Source organism: Macrobrachium rosenbergii, chromosome 25, assembly GCF_040412425.1.
Source record: "Macrobrachium rosenbergii isolate ZJJX-2024 chromosome 25, ASM4041242v1, whole genome shotgun sequence".
Taxonomy (NCBI): Eukaryota; Metazoa; Arthropoda; class Malacostraca; order Decapoda; family Palaemonidae; genus Macrobrachium; species Macrobrachium rosenbergii.
The window spans coordinates 27,965,228-27,986,909 of record NC_089765.1 but is presented as its reverse complement, the minus strand read 5'-3'; the positions used below and the strand labels follow the sequence as shown (position 1 = coordinate 27,986,909).

The 21,682-nt window shown below is 38.6% G+C and overlaps 1 long non-coding RNA gene and 2 other non-coding genes across 3 annotated transcripts in view; all 3 read left to right on the top strand.

Annotated features, from left to right (window-relative positions):
* LOC136852512 (uncharacterized) overlaps positions 1 to 15,899 on the top strand; it is a 172,059-nt gene extending 156,160 nt beyond the window's left edge. Inside the window, exon 3 of the long non-coding RNA XR_010857173.1 lies at positions 15,753 to 15,899. This is a non-coding gene — a long non-coding RNA (uncharacterized lncRNA). The remainder of the gene's footprint in view (positions 1 to 15,752) is intronic.
* TRNAT-UGU (transfer RNA threonine (anticodon UGU)) lies at positions 2,119 to 2,190 on the top strand. The gene has a single exon. It is a non-coding gene; the product is annotated as a tRNA-Thr (tRNA).
* TRNAT-CGU (transfer RNA threonine (anticodon CGU)) lies at positions 9,136 to 9,207 on the top strand. Its single transcript has one exon. It is a non-coding gene; the product is annotated as a tRNA-Thr (tRNA).
* Positions 15,900 to 21,682: the final 5,783 nt, after the last annotated feature.

Here is a 21,682-nt window from a genome sequence, read left to right as displayed (position 1 = left end):
TATGAGAAAACTTGAAACTCTGAACATTCCGATTTAGCAAATTCTGAATCTGTTACGCTTATTATAGTTCTTGATATTGTGGAGCTAAGCTATTTTTTTTTTTTTGGTAGCATTAAGTGTTGCTTACAGGTCACCATATATTGAAGCAGTGGCCAAGCTCTGCGTTGGTTTGTGAACGAGGTAGGGTGTTTCAATGTCCCTTGCCATTGCGTTTAGTCCTTTTTAGTTTTCTATAAAAGAAAACTATTGTGCCCGCTTTGTCTGTTCGTCCGCACTTTTTCTGTCCGCCCTCAGATCTTAAAAACTACTGAGGCTAGAGGACTGCAAATTGGTATATTGATCATCCACCCTCCAATCATCAAACGTACCCAATTGCAACCCTCTAGCTTCAGTAGTTTTTACTTTATTTAAGGTTAAATTTAGCCATGATCGCGCGTCTGGCAACGATGTAGGACATGCCACCACCGGGCCGTGGTTAAAGTTTCATGGGCCGCGCCATATACAGCATTATACTGAGACCACCGAAAGATAGATCTATTTTCGGTGGCCTTGATTATACGCTGTACAGAAGACTCGATTGCTCCAAAGGAACTTCGGCGCATGTTTGACTTGTTTATTTTTTTTCCTTTCTGGATCATACTTTGAATTGAAAAGCAATTTTTCTTCTCTGTTGTAAATGGAAGAAAGTTTATGCTTGAAAAGTTGGACCTGTGACCTTGGTTCTACCTATTGTACCCTTCAGTTCCATTATTCATTGTGGAGTCGAACTGTCGAACATATGATCTTTTGGAATGTGTATAAATCATAAGTTTGCTTCAGATATCAAAAGAAGTCTCAGATTTATTGATAGGACTGGCGTTTTTTGCAAAGTAAATACCACCATTGGTGACCAGCTTACATTAGTCATACAAAGTTACAAAGGCAAAGTTCGGCGTGTCTCTCTCTACTTAATCCTTTGGCACAGTAAATGACTTTTCGAGGTTTGTTCGAATTGAGAAAATTTGTTAGTTGTGCTTCGTAGTTTTTACAGTGGAATTAGTGCTTCCTCTTTATGCAATTGGTGTACAAAGTAATAAGGAAATTTGTGGAGGCGTATGTCATCTACTACTTCAGACAGTTTTGCAATATAATTTACGCAAGAATTGCTTAGGCATCTACCTTTTTAATGTTTGGAAGTCCTCCTATAGGTCCTCTTTTGGTGCATCGTACGGGTCCCATTTATTTTCTGGTTACAGTTTGAAAGATCATTCAGTAGTGCTGATCGTCATTATCAGTTACATTTACGCCCAAGTACCTATCAGCCACGCACGTTCTCCCACCATCCATCATATTAAAATGCATTGCTCTGTCATCTTGGTTTCCAATTACTGTATTACCTTCATATTCCTGCTCACAACCACTTCCTCGACAAGTTTTTACAGCTCGTTTTTTATACTTAGCTGTTTCTCGAAACTAACCCCTATCAAACACTGCGCATTCCATTAACCTTTATTCCTTTTCTCCTTGGAAGGGAAAACTCATTGTGCTTGTATATATGTTTAAGCAGATACAGGTACAGCTATTCCGCTGGTAAAACAAAGGTTACGTAGTGTGAAAAGTGTCATAGCATTTCACTTTACAAAAAGTTCTGTTTCTATTTGGTGATTTATTTTTTGTGCCATGTTATAGCACCCTGATCTGCATTATACTGTAAACATTATGCAGTAGACTTTGCGTTGTTCTCGATGAGCACCGGATAGCCTGTAAATGGGTCGCATTTGCTTTGATGAAATCAATAACGTGTTTGCGGTCTGGGCTCATTGGATCTTAGTTTTGAGTGTTGAAAGGTTCAGCAAGCTTGTGTGTATAACCAAACTTCAGTATTGATCTATGATATTGCAGAATGGAGTTGGCCAGCAAAATTAAGTCCCGTTGTCGGACGATTAGTACGCTGTAACAGCTTGTATGCTAGAACAATTTTGACTGGGATGCTTCAGTAACTATAGCCTTGGGTCGTCATTCAACATACATCCTTAATAGTTTCTTCACATTCACGTGAAACGAAACAATCAACGTTCTACTGTAGAAAGTAAAAGGAAATCATATATCTATTGAAAATAACGCCCTGGTGAGCCAGACGCCTCCTTAGCTCAGGGGCAGAGCACTGGTCTTGTAAACCAGGGGTCGAGAGTTCGATTCTCTCAGGGGGCAATAGTTGTTTTCTCCACTGTGGAAAGAGATATATGGTGGGGGTTTGTCAATTTTGTTATTTATATATTTTTTTGTAATGCACACACGGGGGCTTTATGTCTTTTTGTCCCCCTCGCCCTTCTGTTTTTGATGCAGACGTAATTTAGATGTAAAGTTTCGTTAATGTCGAGAATGTTTTTATGTATGATTATATACATATACTCGTATATATACAGTGTGTATATATATATATATATATATATATATATATATATATATATATATTTATATATGATATATATGTATGTTTGTATGTGTGTATATTTCCTTTTTTCGTTAAAATGGTTTAATTTTTCCCCACATACGTGATTATAATTATGCTCTGTTTTATAAGATTAGCCGTTTTCACTGTCATATCACAATAAAGAACTGGTCTTTGATGTATAATACACACACCCATACACACACATATATACATATAAATATATACTGTATATATATACATTATATATTATATATATATGTGTGTTTTATTGTAATAATTTAAATTATTTTCTCAGAATATAATTATGACTATATTTAGCGTTGCACCATGTTTTGCCATAACTTAGAACTTAGAAGGAGAGTTTTGTCCTCTTTCTTGCTCCAAAGAGACTTGAGACTGTGCGCACATAACGAGTAAAAAAATGTGAAGAAAATGCTTAACAGCATCTCCCTCGAAAGAGTTCCCGTGATGAAAACGTGTTCGCCAACTGCACCGGAATATTTACCAATAATAGAACTATATTTTCATAAATACACAAATAGTTTTTTTTTTTTGGCATAGAAATGTTGCGTCGGTTTGCATTTCCACAGTCCCGCAGAGGAAAATATAATAATAATTTTTAAATTTCAGATCGGGGCCATATACATGGAATATACAAAGTAGAGGCAATACACACAATCTAGATACATAAGATAACCTGATATAAAAATGATAATCGGCAATATTCACACAGTTGCTGAAAAAGTAGAAAAAATAGTATTCATAAAAATGGTAATGACAGTAATAATATTGACAATAATTGTAAAAAAATATTAAAATTGACTAAAAATAAAAAAAGTTTGCATATAATTAATTTCCTGCTATGGACCTTAGATGGTTGCAGAAGTCAGGTCCAGAGGGCTAAATACGAAAATTGAAAATAGTAAAGCTCCATAGTGATACTAACCACAGTGATAATAAAAATATGACACGAACTCTTGCTCTGTAGTTGATTTGGATTGAAGAGAGAGAAGTTAAGTATACTTTAGTTTTACCAGACCACTGAGCTGATTAATAACAGCTCTCGTAGGGCTGGCCCGAAGGATTAGACTTATTTTACGTAGCTAAGAACCAATTGGTTACTTAGCAACGGGACCTACAGCTTATTGTGGACTCCGAACCGCATTATAGCGAGAAATGATATTCTGTAAGAACCTCAAAGTGTTAAAACGGCGACTTTGTAGAAATGTTGGGACGAAAGATTCTTAACGATGGAGGCGAACAGGACATTAGAATAATTGTGATTAGTCCCCCCCGATGTTCATGAGGTCTTTGCGTAATCCTTCATACATCTTTGAGGACATGAATATATCAGGGACTGCTCTCATGTTTTCCTCTGAAGCCACCCACTTTTAGGATAAACAGCTAATTAGTGGGGAAAAATTGGGGTTAATTATTTTTATACCTCTCTTCCTTATATGCTTTGTGCATGTGTAATACTTTAATTTTTCATAGATTGAAGTCTATTTTCACTTTATTTTATTGAACTGATTTACAAATGTCGCTCTCGTAAAAGTTCAGAAGAGGTGAAGGCTTTCCCACTAGCTGCTGCTGTGAAGAAGTGACGATAGTTTCTCGCATATACTGTACATCCTTAGTTTAGTCTCATTCAGGTAAGCAGCTCCACTGGAGCTTTCGAAAAGCTAAAAGAGGCATTGGAATTGGTACGGGGTTCTTACTGAGCAAACCCGTAGGGGTGGTTAGTGCCGTCAGTGCACCTCTTGCAAGTGCATTGTGGGCATCACTTAAGGTTCTTGGCAGCGTGCCTTCGGCCCCTGGCTGCAGCCCCTTTCATTCCTTTTACTGTACCTGCTTTCATATTCTCTTTCTTCCATCTTACTTTCCACCTTCTTCTAACAATTGATTCGCAGTGCAGCTTCGAGGTTTTCCTCCTGTTACACCTTCCAAACCTTTTAATGTCAGTTTCTGTTTCAGCGCTGAATGACCTCACAGGTCCCAGTGCTTGGCCTTTGGCCCAAATTCTGCATCCAATTCAATTCCTACTGAGCAAAACTCCGCGCTGCATCAGGTCTTTATCTCAACACCAAAATGCAGTCTCTGGGGTCAGCAAGACTCTTGCTGCATCCGAGATACTGGACAACCAATTGTTAGGACTTTTAGGTAAGAAAGATCAGTTGCCATTGTTTAAAATGTTGAGATTTCATGATATAATATCAATTAAACTTTTATTGACTCAGAGTAATAATGATTCAATGAGCGTTTCATCCTTCTATTATGCTTTTTATTTTTCTGTAAAATAAAACTCTTGGGATGGCTTTGTGTCCGTCCGCACTTTTTCTGTCCGCCCTCAGGTCTTAAAAACTACTGAGGCTAGAGGGCTCCAATCATCAAACATACCAAATTGCAGCCCTCTAGCCTCAGTATTTATTTATTTAATGCTAGGTTTAGCCGTGCTCGTGCGTCTGGCACCGCTTTAGGTGCCAACAAGACAAGCCGCCACAGGGCCGTGGATGGAAGTTTCTTGGGCAGCGGCTGAGAGTTTCATGGGCCGTGGCTAAGAGTTTCACACAGCGTTATATGCTGTACAGAAAACTCGATTGCGCCGAAGAAACCTCGGTGCATTTTTTACTTGTTTTTATTTAATTCGATTTATTTTAATTTGATTATTTGTTTTCTCTCTCTCTCTCTCTCTCTCTCTCTCTCTCTCTCTCTCTCTCTCTCTCTCTCTCTCTCTCTCTCTCTCTCTGTGTCGTGAAAGGGAAGAGGTTACCTGCTCGACGGAGTCATACCGGGGGGAAAGCCGAGGACGGAGCCGGGAATGTTCTGTGGGCTTTAATATCAGGGTCTGAAGATGTGATAAAATTATATGATAACGATAGAAGTAATATTACAGAATAAATTACTTATACAATAAAATGATAGGGTACATGTAACGATGTATTTTTAAAGTTTTAGAATTTTCTGTAATTTTAGTCAGGGCTGCTCCCATGTTATGAATACTATAAACCAATATATTTTAGTCAGTTTCAGATGACAGATATTAAAGCTGGTGATCGTGTCCCATTTTAAAAAATAATTTCTGAGTCTAAATAGCAGGTAGCGGCTAGGGACACTAAAAGTGATCATTATTAATAGCTAGCAATTTTACTACTATCTGCACTTATATAATCAAGTGTTTTGAATTTTCTTTTTCATAAACTGAGTGACCGAATTCGGCCAAGGTTAGAACAATCCGGGTAATTATAAAAATAAATAATGTACATTTCTTCATAGAATATTAAAACTTCCTCGGAATACAACATAGCTGGCTCAGCAAAGGATTATGATAATTTTATAGAAAAAAATATGAGCTAAAATTCAGTACCTCACTGCATCGGTATATTTGTATATTAAGTTGTAGATAAAAAACTGTTTTAATGATTATCAGTCAAAGGAACTGTAGTACTAATGCCCGAGCGTAAAGTTTAAAGCGACATTAAAAGAGTTTGGCAGAGGAAAAGCAATGTTTTTAAAATAGGAGGAGGATAGTGTGACGATCATTTAAAATAGAAAATGAGAAATGAAAATAACGAAGAGTTTTTTCTCGTCTTCTGTACGAATAGGCACAAGCATGAGACTAAGTCCAAACAGTGTTTTCCGACCGAGCACAGAGGTTCAGAATCCCGTATGGGGATAATGCCGTCAGTGCACCTCATGTGGTGCACTGTAGGCATTACTTAAGGTTCTTTGAAACGTGTCTTCGGACCCTAGCTGCAACCCCTTTCGTTCCTTTTACTGTATCTCTTTCATATTCTCTTTCTTCCATCTTACTTTCCACCCTCTCCTAACAATTGATTCATAATGCAAGTGCGAGGTTTTCCTCCTGTTACACCTTTCAAAACTTTTTAATGTCAATTTCCGTTTCAGCGCTGAATGACCTCATAAGTCCTAGTGCTTGGCCTTTGGCATACATTCTACATTGGATTCAGTACAGTTCAACAGAGCTTCAGATGCCATTCCCTTACCCCGGATATGATATTCATTCACAGTTCCTTTTACTGTACCTGTACCTCCTCCTGGTGAGGGGCTGAAAATATTTAAATCAGTGACTTCGCTGCATAATTTGTTTTCACTGGATATTTCTTCTCATTCCTTTTTATCTGAATCTTGCCATTTATCATCGAACCATTTCTCATTTCCAGATTTTATAAATATATATATTTTACGATACAGCACTATCTCGAGTAAGATTCTTGCGTTGACCAAGATGAAGTTGAATTTGGAAACTGCATGGATGCTAATTATATATATATTTTTTTATATTCATGGGGTTTTTTTGTACGTATTACTTGACCAAACTGACAGGACGTGTAAGATTTTTTTTTTATTTTTGCATGTTTTTGAAGCGCATGAGTTGAAAAAAGGGGTCTTGTGTAATTCACGTTTAATCCTAACGACGTTACACATTGTACATGAACTTTTCACAGTGTAGAACCTATTTTTGGTCAAGTGCTATTTTGTTATTATTATTCAGTAGATGAAACCTATTCAAGCTTCCAAAGAATATGGTGTTCATTAGGAAGAAGTAAGAGGAGGAACAGGGAAATACAGAAAGAACAGAAAGAAATAAATGAATAAATCAATAAATAGATAAAAAAATGTATTAAAATGCAAGGAGAATAGTATTAGGGTAGTGATGCTTTCGTTTGAACCCTAAAGCACTTTAAGGAGTTACATAATGTTGAGTATAATGAGAATTTTTTTATCTGGCCAATCCGCATGACACTAGCTATTCGGTCTCTAATTATAATACGTTATTATTATTATTATTATAAGTCTCTTCAGTGCATTTTCATAGAACATAATGTGGAGTGTTACTCATCTGTTACATAGCAACATGTAAAAGAGACATTTTGCTTCTTGTGAAGTGTTACATTTTCATAAATGCATACATGTCAGACTACACGGGCTGTCCGTAAATCATATACATTTCCTTTCATTTAAATCGTTTATAGACGTTTACATAACACCAAACTGATTACAGAAATCTTTGATATAAGTTAAATAAAAATTCAAAAATTAAACCAGTTTAAAAAAAAAATAGACCGGTGAGACCTGAGTGAAGTTGCTGAAGAAATATTCCCAAGAAAGCTTTCAGTCACACGACAAAATGCAGATTCTCTTGGGAGAAGTCAGTGTGGGCGCAGCTTCCAGAGATGAAGAGAAAAGGCGGCTGGAGAAGCAGCAGAATGAGAATAAAAAGACAAAGAGAGTACAGGGAATCTGGATGGTTTACATAAAGGAACACTTTTATGGATGCGGGATTTTTGCAGAGAGGGGAGCCAGTCTCAGCCAGAGGGGATTAAGAAAGTGGGCGTCTTTAAGTCTTATGATGCAGTCGGTGTTCTCGGTATTTTCATTATTCCTACTTATGTAATTTGATATGGGGGGCCGTTTTTTTTGTTATTCGTAAAGTAGTGTAGACGCTATTAGCCGTATGAATGTAGATTGCGTGTAAGACTCACTCACTCTGGCTCAACCTGCCTGTACGTCTCCTCTTGCCACTCGCGTCAAAACTCAGTGGACACGTCATGATGATGATTAATGCTGTTATGTGACAGCCATACAATTCACGCGTTGAAAATAGAATTCGGTGTCAGTATATTCTGTTTAAGAAACTAACTTATGGAGAGGAGAAGCCTTCGATACTTCAGATCTGGCCTTCTCCCTCCTCCTGTCGCTCTTGCAGTAGCTATCGCGTGGTGGTAAGCCTTTCCAGCGGCTCCCTGCCTCGCTCTGATTTGTTCTTGCGCGTGTGTGTGTTTAACTGTTGTTTTCCTTGCGTGGCCAACGATCCTTCATTGTTCATTCATTTTCTTCAGTTTATTCTTTACTAAGCCTCAAGAACAAGAAAAGATTAATACTGATTTGATCTTTTTGGTAAGATTGTTGAGGATGAAGGTATTTTACTTCGTATATCATTATAAACTGGATGCGTTTGTAGGAGCTTTCTAAAACATCCTCTTCTTCGACCAAGAGCAACATAATGACTTCAAAGTCATTTGTAAAAAATTATCTAAAGAAAGCGTTGATTCATCATACAGCAATAATGGCGATATTGGTTCTGCAACACAAGAGCTCGGTTTAGTAGTACAAATAATAACACCTAAGATCACATCACTGTCCGCTTACCAACTCATTATGTTTCCGCTTCTATTTATTCTCGTATCTTAGAATCTAACTGAGGGGTTTAAAATGCGAATATATAACATTATCATTAGCAAGGATATTTCATATGAGACAAATACCTGGTAACATGCACAAGATTCTTATTAAGAGATGCACTTTGATTTTAAACGGTCTTCGTTTTATATCCTGTTGCAGAGTTTTCCCCAAGGTAAATTTTGGAGCTTCGAAATCCAGCAGTGGAAATATTAGGACGTTGAGGCAAGATTCCCAAGGGTTATTGGAAACCAGGACCTGTTGGAAACATTATCTCTTCCATCTCGATTACCATATCGGTGACGCCCTTCCAAGAGCGATATTGAGGTTCTCGTCACGGAATGAGTCTATCTACTCGAAGAGAACTTTGGTCTGATGCTGCTTCCAGTTGAGGTGAATAAATATATCCACCGTTACATTAAGGCTTCAGTAAAGAGAATAACTGCTAGATTAGAAATATCACATTAAGAACAAAAAAAGTATATGGAGACGTCATCGACGCCTCCTTAGCTCAGTGGTAGAGCACTGGTCTCGTAAACCAGGGGTCGTGAGTTCAAACCTCACAGGGGGCACATGTGTTTAGTCCTCAGTTACTATGTCGTACACGCGAATAGTATGTTGATTGCAAAGAGCACAACATGGCTATGAAATGGTAATATCAACGTAGTGACTCAAGGGAAGGAAATTATGTCGAGTTTTACTTGGATAATAGTTCTCTCATGACAAGAGAAATCGTTGAAGCATACAAGTGTTCTCACAGTAAAATGCATGATAATCACATGCAGAATGTTTTTTTTTATGTTAGGTATTTCTTGGAAATTCTTGCACCTTAGTAATAAGGTACATGTGTATATGTTCTGTATGGTTGTATGTGCAAATTTTGTGGATAAGAAATTGAGTGGAATAGATGATACAGCATTTGCTGGGGATAGCGAAGAGAAATTGCCGAAACTATGGAAAGAGAAGGAAGTTGAGAGAAATTGCGAACGAGAATAAGACTATGAGGGTAAGTGGACACTAGGAAGAAGGGGCAATGAATGTTAATATGGATGGTGGAAGAATGGAGGGGGTTGATTCGGACAGGTCACGGGCAAGACAGATTGGGGGCGACAGGGGGCAATAACCCCGGGGTCAGGGGTGAAGGTGAGCAAAAATCCATCGGGCGTATAATGACTGTTAATAATTATTAATCCGACGTTATCAAAATAGAGGGAGATTGCCCTGTCTGGGATTATCGTGGTCCTACTTATCCTATAACATGCTTCCCCCCCTCCCCCCGAAAAAATCATTATATTTAACAACAAATGTGCAACGGGCCTGTGCTTCATTTTGAAAATTTAAAGAACACTCAATATTTATTTTTTTTTTATTTTATCCATGTCAAAAAAAAAAAAAGAAAGTGGGCTGCAGGCGTGCAAAAAATTGGGCAGTTGGTTGATTCGATGTTGGAGTCAAGCAAATAGCCGTTCACTCCTCTTGATAGTAGCAGAGACCAAATGGGAAGGGCATGAGTGTGAACATGTTGCTCTTTCATTTGAAAAAGGAAATGAGGCACTGTTCTTAGCCTTACCTAGAGCTCTCATCTTAATAAAGAGACTGAAGAAAACTCTGCTTCCTCAGAAACAGATGCACAGAATGCTGTTGCCAAGATAAACGATGAATATTCTAACACACAGTAGGCCTAACGTTGGTTGTATGAAGTTTGATACAACAGGGTCAGCAATTGTTACAAGTGCATATTGCATAGAGATTGTTAAAGTTGGAGTACTCGAATTTCAACAAATGAAAGGCCTGTCTGATACCAAAGGGTGGGAGTTTTGCGGCTGCATTTCGGTTCAAAGACGCCTGATGAGTGAGCAAGAGGTCCATCGTTCATGGTTAGCGTATTCCCCAGTACATAAGGTAGCATACTTGAACTAGCATGCAGCTTTCGTTGTCTTTCTTCCTTGAAATGCAAGGCACCTGATAGTCGCTCTGCTTTCAACAGATGGCGGTTTCTCTTAGCAGAATAGTGACTCTCACGGTGATTATTTTGCTGCGTGGAAAGAAACTGAATGCTGTATTTTCCTTAAGCTTGGCATTTTGATGACTACCCATGGAAACAAAGTGAGCAAGACAGATGCTGGATTGTATAGAATACTTAGCTTCTCAGGCTCTTGCCTTTCGTGGTCTTACAGGGATATAACTTCAAACGAAAACCTTGCAAATTTCTTTTACATCTGCATTTTATAGCAAAATATGATCCAGTAATGAGAGAACATTTAGAACGGGACGGGTAAACAACGAAACAAACGTAAACTTCTTATCTTTCTCATGAAATCCAGGAACGAGTTAATAAATCGAAACCCAAAGTAAGTTGATAAAGCTCATGGTTTCACTTGCGCAAAATCATTATTCGTCAGTAGTATGCAGAAAAGATATTCTGTATTACTCCCCACCTGAGTAAGTCCGTCGTGAACAATTGACCCAAATATTCGATTTGTTGACAATAAAAGTAGAGATGAATGCATCATTTATTGAATTCATTCAGATAAAGGAAAAGGATGCTACTGATAGTGAAAAAAACACGTAAACAAGTAAAAAATACGCCGCAGTGTCTTCGGCGCAATCGAGTTTTCTGTAGTGTATAATGCTGTAAGAAATTATCAGCCACGGCCCATGAAACTCTCAGCCGCTGCCCATGAAACTTTCACCTACGACCCGGTTGTAGCGTGAGTTGTTGGCACCATTAGCGGTGCCAGACGCACGATCATGGCTAACCTTAAATAAAATAAAAACTACCGAGGCTAGTGGGCTGCAATTTGGCATGTTTGACGATTGGGGATGGATGATCAACATACCAATTTGCAGCCCTCTAGCCTCAGTAGTTTTTAAGATCTGAGGGCGGACAGAAAAAGTGCGGGCGGACAGACAAAGCCATCTCAATAGTTTTCTTTTACAGAAAACTAAAATGGGGGAGCCAATCGACTTCTGGGAGTGATTTTTCATAATGTTTTTATAATACGTCTGTCATGTCGGGTTATCTTTCAGGTGTTCAACAGAGAATATATATAAAATAAAACCGAAAGCAGTGTTCATAAATTGCAATAACCAAAGCTTGAGCTTGTCTCCATGCTACAAGTCAGGAAACAACAGTTACTGTACGTATTTATATACGAGTATATATATATAATGGAACCCACCTATTATTTCTTTGCTCATTCAGCAACTCGATGGGATGAACTGCACTAGCTGCTTAAGATTTCTATATTTATCGTGAATCGGCAACAGTAGAGTGCAAAAGAAGAAGCAGTAAAAGTCGCACGAGAAAAACTGGATGAATAGGTGGGACTGTTGTATCAACTAAGGGAGAATGACGGCACGACTGAAACACGGAATGGTGTTCACAGTATTTTGCAGCGCATGCTTGCATTTGATTTTCTTTAACTTGTACATTTTTTGGATAAATCCTTTATCATTCATTAACGGAATGCAGAAACGTCCTCTGGATCCAGAAACGGAATTTAGTGAAGCTTTGCTGATCTTAATTCTTTGAAAGAGAAATTAGTAGAAGCACGTAAAAATTCCACTTAAGAAGCATTTAATACGGGCAAGGATCATTGTGAAACGTAGGGTCTGACCATCGTAAGAAGAAAACTACGTCGTAAACGAAAGCCTGAGGATTATGCAGTAGATGCTAGACCGAGTGCTGCAGAGGAAATCTGTCTCATGAAGAGTGTTCTGGATCGCTTGTTTTACAGAAATAACCACAAAGTTTTTACATCTAACTGCCATGGTGACAAGTATCAGGTTACCAGATCCTAAGAAGAAACCTTTCCCATCAACTTCACATAAGTGCTAGATCTCTGATTAACCGATGTCCCCTTTAAAGGACCCATCCCAAGCAGATATGATAGACCAGTTTTTTCTGAAGATGTTCATTTCAGTGACACTGGTCTCAGTGCTGACAGCCACCCTGCAACGACCTCTCACACCCCAAGAAAGTCAAGTTAAAAAATTGGATCCATCTGATAAGTCATGCGAGTGACTTATTCTCTCAGTTATGAGAGACTTATTCTCACAGTTGTGTTGTTTTATAAGATTCAGAGTTTGTAATTGATCCAGTGACACGTTAGACCCCTCATTGGAAACAAGTTGCGTGATAGCAGCTTTTTTCATTTTAATGGTGTACACCCTTAGCTTGGATGCTGTAATTTACGTGAAGTAAAGTAAACTCCTGCCATTTTTTTACCATAAAAGAAAACTTGAGATGGCGTTGTCTGTCCGTCCAAACTTTTCCTGCCGCCCTCTGATCTTAAAAACTACTGAGGCTAGAGGGCCGCAAATTGGTATGATGATCATCCACCGTCTAATCATCAAACATACCAAATTGCAGCCCTGTAGACCCATTAGTTTTTATTTTATCTAAGGTAAGGTTAGCCATGGGTCGTGCATCTGGCAGCGCTTTCCGGAGGCGTTGCCCACGCGTCTTCACTTGATCGCATCTGGGGAGCAACTAAGCGCTGCCAGGTAGCTGAGAGTTTCATACAGCATTGTACGCTGTACAGAGAGCTCGATTCCGCCGAAGAAACTTTGGCACATTTTTTACTTTTTTTCTTTTTTTACTGTGCTTTACAGGAACTGACAGAATTGGACTGTCATATGACAACAAGTTTGTGTTCGTCTAAAAGGTTGTGATGCTGAGAACCTTGACAGATGAATTTATCTTGAAGAGGTCACCTTCATCAAGGGATCTTCTTCAGAGTATTATTCGCAGTCCCACATTCAGGTTTCTTCCAACACAAAAGCGAAAAGAACTCACAGTGCCATTACTCAAGCTGTCTCAGCAATGGCCAAATTTCATTAAAAACAAGAAATTAAACATACAAGATGTTAAGCTACTGGAAATCCTCTTCCTTAACCGTTCAGTGCCACTTGCAGTATGGGAACTCTGGGATAGCTACCACCATGCTTCATCTTGGGTGATCGGTAATGTGTTTTGTCTGACTCCAGAAGGCTGTTTTGGTTTTGATTACACAAAAGGGGACAGTTTTCATAGTGTAGGGATCACTAGTCTCCATGTTCCCTCTAGTGTTTAGTCAACATTTTTGGTAGTCCTTTAAAGCCTTTCTGATGATAAAGTAAAATACCACAAATACTGTACACAGAAATGACATGCAAGTTTTAATACTTATGTTCATACCATATTGAATTAAGACCATTTCAGTTTGTTCACCACAAGATTGCATGACTTACCTACTGGTACGTAATGAAGCTAATAATCACTTTCTCTCTCTCTCCTCTTACATGTGGACACTCCAACCTCATATAAATCTAAAGGTTTCTTCTGAAGTGACTTGAATGTTTCTTAATACCCACCCTTCTTGTCACTGATTGGGCATAGGCCAGATACTTTCTGCAAGACTAGACTTAAACAGGTGGGGTGACAAAACACTGAGTGAAGTTTCAATTAACACCAAACATCATTTCTGTAAGCCACATATCTATTGCTTCTATAACTGTTGCAGAAAGTTTCAGGGTCTTCGTGGGCTCTCTACACACCAAAAACGGCCAATACCCAACCATGCTTATATTTGATGGTCTTGTAGTAGTTAGTAGTTATTGTAAGTATTAAGTGTTTGCCATATCTGGCCACAAAAATGATGAAAGAGACAGAATAGCTAAGGACCCATGTTCATTCACGTGTTCATTTTAATTCTCCAAAGCAAGAGATGATGTTTATGCGACTGCATGCATTTAAAGAAAATGAAACTGCTTCTAAGGCGTGAACAATGGGATTATGAAGGTCTATATACAGTAGGCATCCATAATTATTGGTCGTTTATTAGTGATGGCTGCTAAGAGACTTCAAAATCAGGTTTAACTTCAGTCTGTAACAGCATTTGTTGAAGGTGAAAGAAAAGCAAAAATCTGAATATCAGAAATTACAACAAAGTGGGCCCAAGATGCAAAGCAAACGACGTGAAACCAACAATCAACACATGGTCTGTGCCAGTCGTAAGATATAGTCGAGGAATAAGAATAATGGACAAATGAAGACCAAGAAAACGTGGGAAAAAACTGTTGATCATCAGTAAGAGGAAGCGTAGCAAGGTTCCATTTAACAAGAAGAAAAGGTTGAAGAGGAATACAAAGAGTGAAGGACTACATCCATACCAAGGAAAGAACATTTGGACAACACCTTGCACAGTGAAGATAAGTGGTTGATAACAGCTTGGAATGAAAAACTCGTCTTTGTCGACGAGGAGCCTGAAAAGTAAAAAGGAAAGGTTCACCAGTCAAATGAAAGAGAAATGGGATAACCAACAAATGGATTGCCAATAAGCCCCATGAAAATTGTAATGAAAATCTACACCCTGCAACAATCAAGATAAAAAAAATAAGTAAATAAAAAGATGAAAGACTTGAAATCGATTTAACTTCTCATTTTGGAGGTTTTCTCTCTGACATTCAAGTGTGGTAATGATAGAAAATTTCAACAAAATTACTTTAACCTTTGAGAATTTCAGATTACCTCAAGTATTCGTGGTGTCTACCTTAATGATGAAAAACCTGACTAATTAGCTCATGATTATAATAAGCCTAGTTAATGAAAAGCATAAAAACAATTTATGGTATCTCAGAGTCCAAATTTACTCTATAAGGTACAAGAAATGTTACCTGAAAGGCAATACACCATATTAATTGTCGTAAGGGTGATCACACTTGCTTACCCAGAGGTCAACAACTGACAATGGCAAGCACAAATTAGCTGGCACCTAACTCTCTTGCCCAGGTTTTACAGTAAGATGCAAAAATCTTTATTCATCCGACTATTTAGCAATGACATTTGATGGTGTATGAACTGGAATTCCACCAGATTAAAGAAAAGGAATAATTTTTTCTTCTATCAAGAGCTTTATCTCTGTACTAACAGTTTTATAAAGAGGGACACGCATAAATAGGTAAAAGAAGAGGTATGTCCCTAGTATGGTGTACAAGTCCATCAGAGTTTTATCTTTATTTAAACAGAATTTAAATCTCATTCAGCATTTTGCAGGGCCTTAAAAACCTAGTAACTGAATATAGGGAATTAAAGATTCTATCAAATCTAATAAAATTAATTTAACCCTTTCAGATTTACAATATGAATATCTTACATTGAACTTGAAGGATTGGTTGGACTCACATTGGGTGCCAGAAGATGTACTTTATGTCAAAGCATGAACGTTTGATTGTTCGGGGGAACATCTATGTAGTTGTCCAGCATATATGGATAATGATATACAGGTGAGCTTTATGAATTGAAATATGGCTAAAACTTGAGGTACAGGTAATATTTTTAGTTGTTAACTGGATTCATTTCAACCAAAATCTTCTTGAAACTAAATATATTTGACAAATTAAAAAATGAGTGGTGTTACCCAACAAGCTTCAAAATTTAGGTTAGTTTTACAGACTGAATTGCCTTAGATTTTTTTTTAATAAATCTAGATTGAATCTATTTTAAATCTTTTGAGTTTTATACAGAAATCACATCAGTTGATGCAATTCAGTTCAGTTCCACTGTCTTTAGTTTATTAAAATTTCACATATACAGTATTTAAATTTTCAAACTATATAATCAGTACATGTATTTTTAAAGCTGCTGTCAATTGAATTAGAGGGTCCACCATTGAGTGAACTGTCTGAACTCTTTAGTAGTGAACTTTCTGCCTTAATTCCTGTCTGGTCTAGGCCTTCATCTATGCCAATCCTGCTGGTTATCTTCCTCCAATTCTTATTCATCTATGCCCCTCCTACTGGTTGTCTTCCTTCAATTCTTATTCATCTATGCCCCTCCTGCTGGTTGTCTTCCTTCAATTCTTATTCATCTATGCCCTCCTGCTGGTTGTCTTCCTCCAGTTCTTATTCATCTATGTCCCTCCTGCTGGTTGTCTTCCTTCAATTCTTATTCATCTATGCCCCTCCTGCTGGTTGTCTTCCTTCAATTCTTATTCATCTATGCCCCTCCTACTGGTTGTCTTCCTTCAATTCTTATTCATCTATGCTCCTCCTGCTGGTTGTCTTCCTCCAGTTCTTATTCATCTATGTCCCTCCTGCTGGTTGTCTTCCTTCAATTCCTATTCATCTATGCTCCTCCTGCTGGTTGTCTTCCTCCAATTCTTATTCATCTATGCCCCTCCTACTGGTTGTCTTCCTTCAATTCTTATTCATCTATGCCCCTCCTGCTGGTTGTCTTCCTCCAATTCTTATTCATCTATGCCCCTCCTGCTGGTTGTCTTCCTTCAATTCTTATTCATCTATGCCCCTCCTGCTGGTTGTCTTCCTTCAATTCTTATTCATCTATGCCCCTCCTGCTGGTTGTCTTCCTCCAGTTCTTATTCATCTATGTCCCTCCTGCTGGTTGTCTTCCTTCAATTCTTATTCATCTATGCCCCTCCTGCTGGTTGTCTTCCTCCAATTCTTATTCATCTATGCCCCTCCTGCTGGTTGTCTTCCTCCAATTCTTATTCATCTATGTCCCTCCTGCTGGTTGTCTTCCTTCAATTCTTATTCATCTATGCCCCTCCTGCTGGTTGTCTCCTCCTTCAATTCCTATTCATCTATGCTCCTCCTGCTGGTTGTCTTCCTCCAGTTCTTATTCATCTATGCCCCTCCTGCTGGTTGTCTTCCTTCAATTCCTATTCATCTATGTCCCTCCTGCTGGTTGTCTTCCTTCAATTTTTATTCATCTATGCCCCTCCTGCTGGTTGTCTTCCTTCAATTCTTATTCATCTATATGCCCTCCTGCTGGTTGTCTTCCTCCAGTTCTTATTCATCTATGTCCCTCCTGCTGGTTGTCTTCCTTCAATTCCTATTCATCTATGCTCCTCCTGCTGGTTGTCTTCCTTCAATTCTTATTCATCTATGCCCCTCCTACTGGTTGTCTTCCTTCAATTCTTATTCATCTATGCTCCTCCTGCTGGTTGTCTTCCTCCAGTTCTTATTCATCTATGCCCCTCCTGCTGGTTGTCATCCTCCAATTCTTATTCATCTATGCCCTCCTGCTGGTTGTCTTCCTTCAATTCTTATTCATCTATGCCCCTCCTACTGGTTGTCTTCCTTCAATTCTTATTCATCTATGCTCCTCCTGCTGGTTGTCTTCCTTCAATTCTTATTCATCTATGCTCCTCCTGCTGGTTGTCTTCCTTCAATTCTTATTCATCTATGCCCCTCCTACTGGTTGTCTTCCTTCAATTCTTATTCATCTATGTCCCTCCTGCTGGTTGTCTTCCTTCAATTCTTATTCATCTATGCTCCTCCTGCTGGTTGTCTTCCTCCAGTTCTTATTCATCTATGTCCCTCCTGCTGGTTGTCTTCCTTCAATTCCTATTCATCTATGCTCCTCCTGCTGGTTGTCTTCCTTCAATTCTTATTCATCTATGCCCCTCCTGCTGGTTGTCTTCCTCCAATGCTTATTCATCTATGTCCCTCCTGCTGGTTGTCTTCCTTCAATTCTTATTTATCTATGTTCCTCCTGCTGGTTGTCATCCTCCAATTCTTATTCATCTATGCCCCTCCTGCTGGTTGTCTTCCTCCAATGCTTATTCATCTATGCCCCTCCTGCTGGTTGTCTTCCTCCAATCTTATTCATCTATGCCCTCCTGCTGGTTGTCATCCTCCAGTTCTTATTCATCTATGTCCCTCCTGCTGGTTGTCTTCCTTCAATTCCTATTCATCTATGCCCCTCCTGCTGGTTGTCTTCCTTCAATTCTTATTCATCTATGCCCCTCCTGCTGGTTGTCTTCCTTCAATTCTTATTCATCTATGCTCCTCCTGCTGGTTGTCTTCCTTCAATTCTTATTCATCTATGCTCCTCCTGCTGGTTGTCTTCCTTATATACTCTTTATTCATCTACTGCCCCTCCAACTGGTTATCCTATGTCCAAATTAAAAACCTTAAGATCTATGTCCAACCTACTGGTTGTATTTCTTCAATTTCTTATTTCATCTATTCTTATTGCACTCCTGCAATGGTTGTCATTTTATCACACTTCCTTCAATTTTCCTATTCATCTATGTCCTCCTGCTGGTTGTCTTATACACATCCAGTTCTTTTAATTTCATATATGTCCCTCCTGCTGGTTGTCTTCCTTTTATTCCTATTTGTTTCTATTCCTCCTGCTGGTTGTCTTCCTTCAAGTTCATCATTCATCTCTGTCCTTCCACCTAGAGCAATGTCTTCCTTCAATTCTTATTCATCTATCTCCTCCTGCTGGTTGTCATTCTCATCAAAGTTCTTATTCTCCCTAAACAGTGCCCTCCATTTCTGGTTGTCTTACCTTCAGTTACTATTCATCTATGCTCCTCCTGCTGGTTGTCTATATCTCCCTCAATCATTCTCATATGAGATTCTCCACTGGTTGTCTTCATTCATCTCCATATTCATCTGATGCTCCTCCTGCTGGTTGTCTTCCTCCAGTTCTTATTCATTTGTCATCTCCTAGGGCTCACCTGTTTCCTTCTATTAACCTATTCATCTATGCTCCTCCTGCTGGTTGTCATTCCCTTCAGCTTCCTTAATTCATAAAAGATAAAAGACCTCCTACTGGTTGTCTTCCTTCAATTCTTATTCATCTATGCTCCTCCTGCTGGTTGTCTTCCTTCAATTCTTATTCATCTATGCTCCTCCGTTGTCTTCCTTCAATTCTTATTCATCTATGCCCCTCCTGAACTGGTTGTGATATCATGCTCAATTTTATTCATCTATGTCCAAGAACTGGTTGTCTTCCTTCAATTCTTATTCATCTATGCTCCTCCTGTTGGTTGTCTTCCTCCAGTTCTTATTCATCTATGTCACTCCTGCTATTTTGTCTTCCTTCAACTCCTATTCATCTTGCACCAGACTGCTGGTTTGTTTCCTTCAATGCTTAGTTTTATTCATCTATGCCCCTCCTACTGGTTGTCTTCCTTCACCTTATTCATCTATGCCCTCCTACTGGTTGTCTTCCTTCAGTTCTTATTCATCTATTAGAAGACCTCCTGCTGGTTGTCTCAAAGACCCTCCAGTTCTTATTCATTTTCTATGTCCCTCCTTTGGTTGTCTTCCTTCAGACTCCTATTCATCTATGAGAATCCTGCTGGTTGTGATAGATCAATTTTATTCATCTATGCCCATCCTGCTGGTTGTCTTCAAAAATGTTTCTTATTCATCTAAAACAACACCAGAAACTGGTTGTCTTCCTTCAGATTCTTATTCAAAACAATAGCAACCCCTGAAAATGGTTGTCTATCCTCCAAGTTATTCATCTATAACCCTCCTATAACTGGTTTATATCTCCAACTTATTCATTACCCTCCTGCTGGTTGTCTTCCTTCAAATATTTATTTATTCATCTATGCCCTCCTGCTAAATTGTAACTCCAATTCTTATTCATCTATCTGTTATTGTCTTCCTTCACTAACAATTCATCTGTATTTGCTGGTTGTCTTCCTCCAATTCTTATTCATCTGATTCCTCCTGCTGGTTGTCTTCCTCCATTCTTATTCATCTGGAAGCCCCTCCTGCTGGTTGTCTTCCTTCATTTGTTTGAATTCATCTGCTTCATCACCCTCCTGCTGTTTTTGTCTTGACCTTCAGAACAGTTATTCATTTTTATTTCTCCTGCTGGTTGTCTTAGAAAACTCTTGTTCTTATTCATCTAAAAACTGGTTGATTGTCTTCTCCATATGTATTTATTCATCTGTTTACCTCCTGCTCTTGTAATCTCCTCCATATAAATTCATCTAACCCCTCCTGCCTGGAAAATACCTCCAATAATTATTCATGGAAGTTGCCCTCCCAGTTAACTTCCTTCAATTCTTATTCATCTGAACCCTCCTGCTGGTTGGCCCTCCACTTTTTGAATTCATCTATGCCCCTCCTGCTGGTTGTCTTCCTTCAATTCTTATTCATATTTTTACCCTCCTTCTTCTGGTTGTCTTGTAACTTATTCATCTGTAAACAAGAGTGATTGTCTTCCTCCATTTCTCTTATTCATGATGCCCCTCCTGCTGGTTGTTTAAATCCATATTCATACTGCCAAACATCCTGCTGTTGAAAAACCTTCAAGAGGTGATAGTTATTCATCTATGCCCCTCCTGCTGGTTGTCTTCCTCCAGATATCTTATTCATCTATGCCCCTCCTGCTGCTTTTGTCTGAGTATGATTCTTATTCATCTATGCCCCTCCAGATTGGCAGAACTTGTCTTCCTCCACTTATTCATCTATGTCCCTCCTACTGGTTGTCTTCTCTTCAAATCTTATTCAAATTCTGAGGTGAAAGTTGTCATTTAAAATTCTTATTCATCATGCCAAAAGAGATGGTTGTCTTTCCAATTTTTCTTATTCTAAATTATGTCCTGAACCCTGCTGGTTGTAGAACCAGAAGTGGGAAGAAAGTGTCCTCCTGCTGGTTGTCTTAGCTCCAAATCTTATTCATCTAGAGCTCCCTCCACCAGATTGTTTCCTGTGAGAGCCAGGATTCATAAATGGATAAATCTGGTTGTCTTCCACTAAACTTTCTTATTCATCTAGAAGGAAAGATGTTTTAATGCTGAACTATTGGTTGTTTTCCTCCAGTTCTTAAACATCACTGTCCCTCAGGATGGTTGTCTTTCCAAGGTTCTCATTCATCTATGTCCCTCAACTAACTGGTTGTGATTAATACTTCTGATTTTAAATGGCCCAGGGGCCAGATGGACTTCCTTCAGCAATTCAGATATCTCCCTCCTGCTGGTTGTATCCTAAAAGTCTTATTCATGATATGCCTTGAGAGGATTATCCTTCCTCCAGTTACTGAATTAGAATACTTCATTTTGCTTTGTAAAGTCTGACTGATCCCTTTTGTTGAACAATTATCCTATGTCCAAATCATCTAAAACCTTAAGATCCCATAGAGTATTTTCCAACCTCTGGACACTGTATTTTTGAGGGATTTCCCTATTTGTAATCGAATATTCTTATTGCACTCCAGCAATGAACATTAACATTTTATCAGACTTCAGAGGCTTTTTAATTTTCTTTGTAAACATTATGTAGAGTACA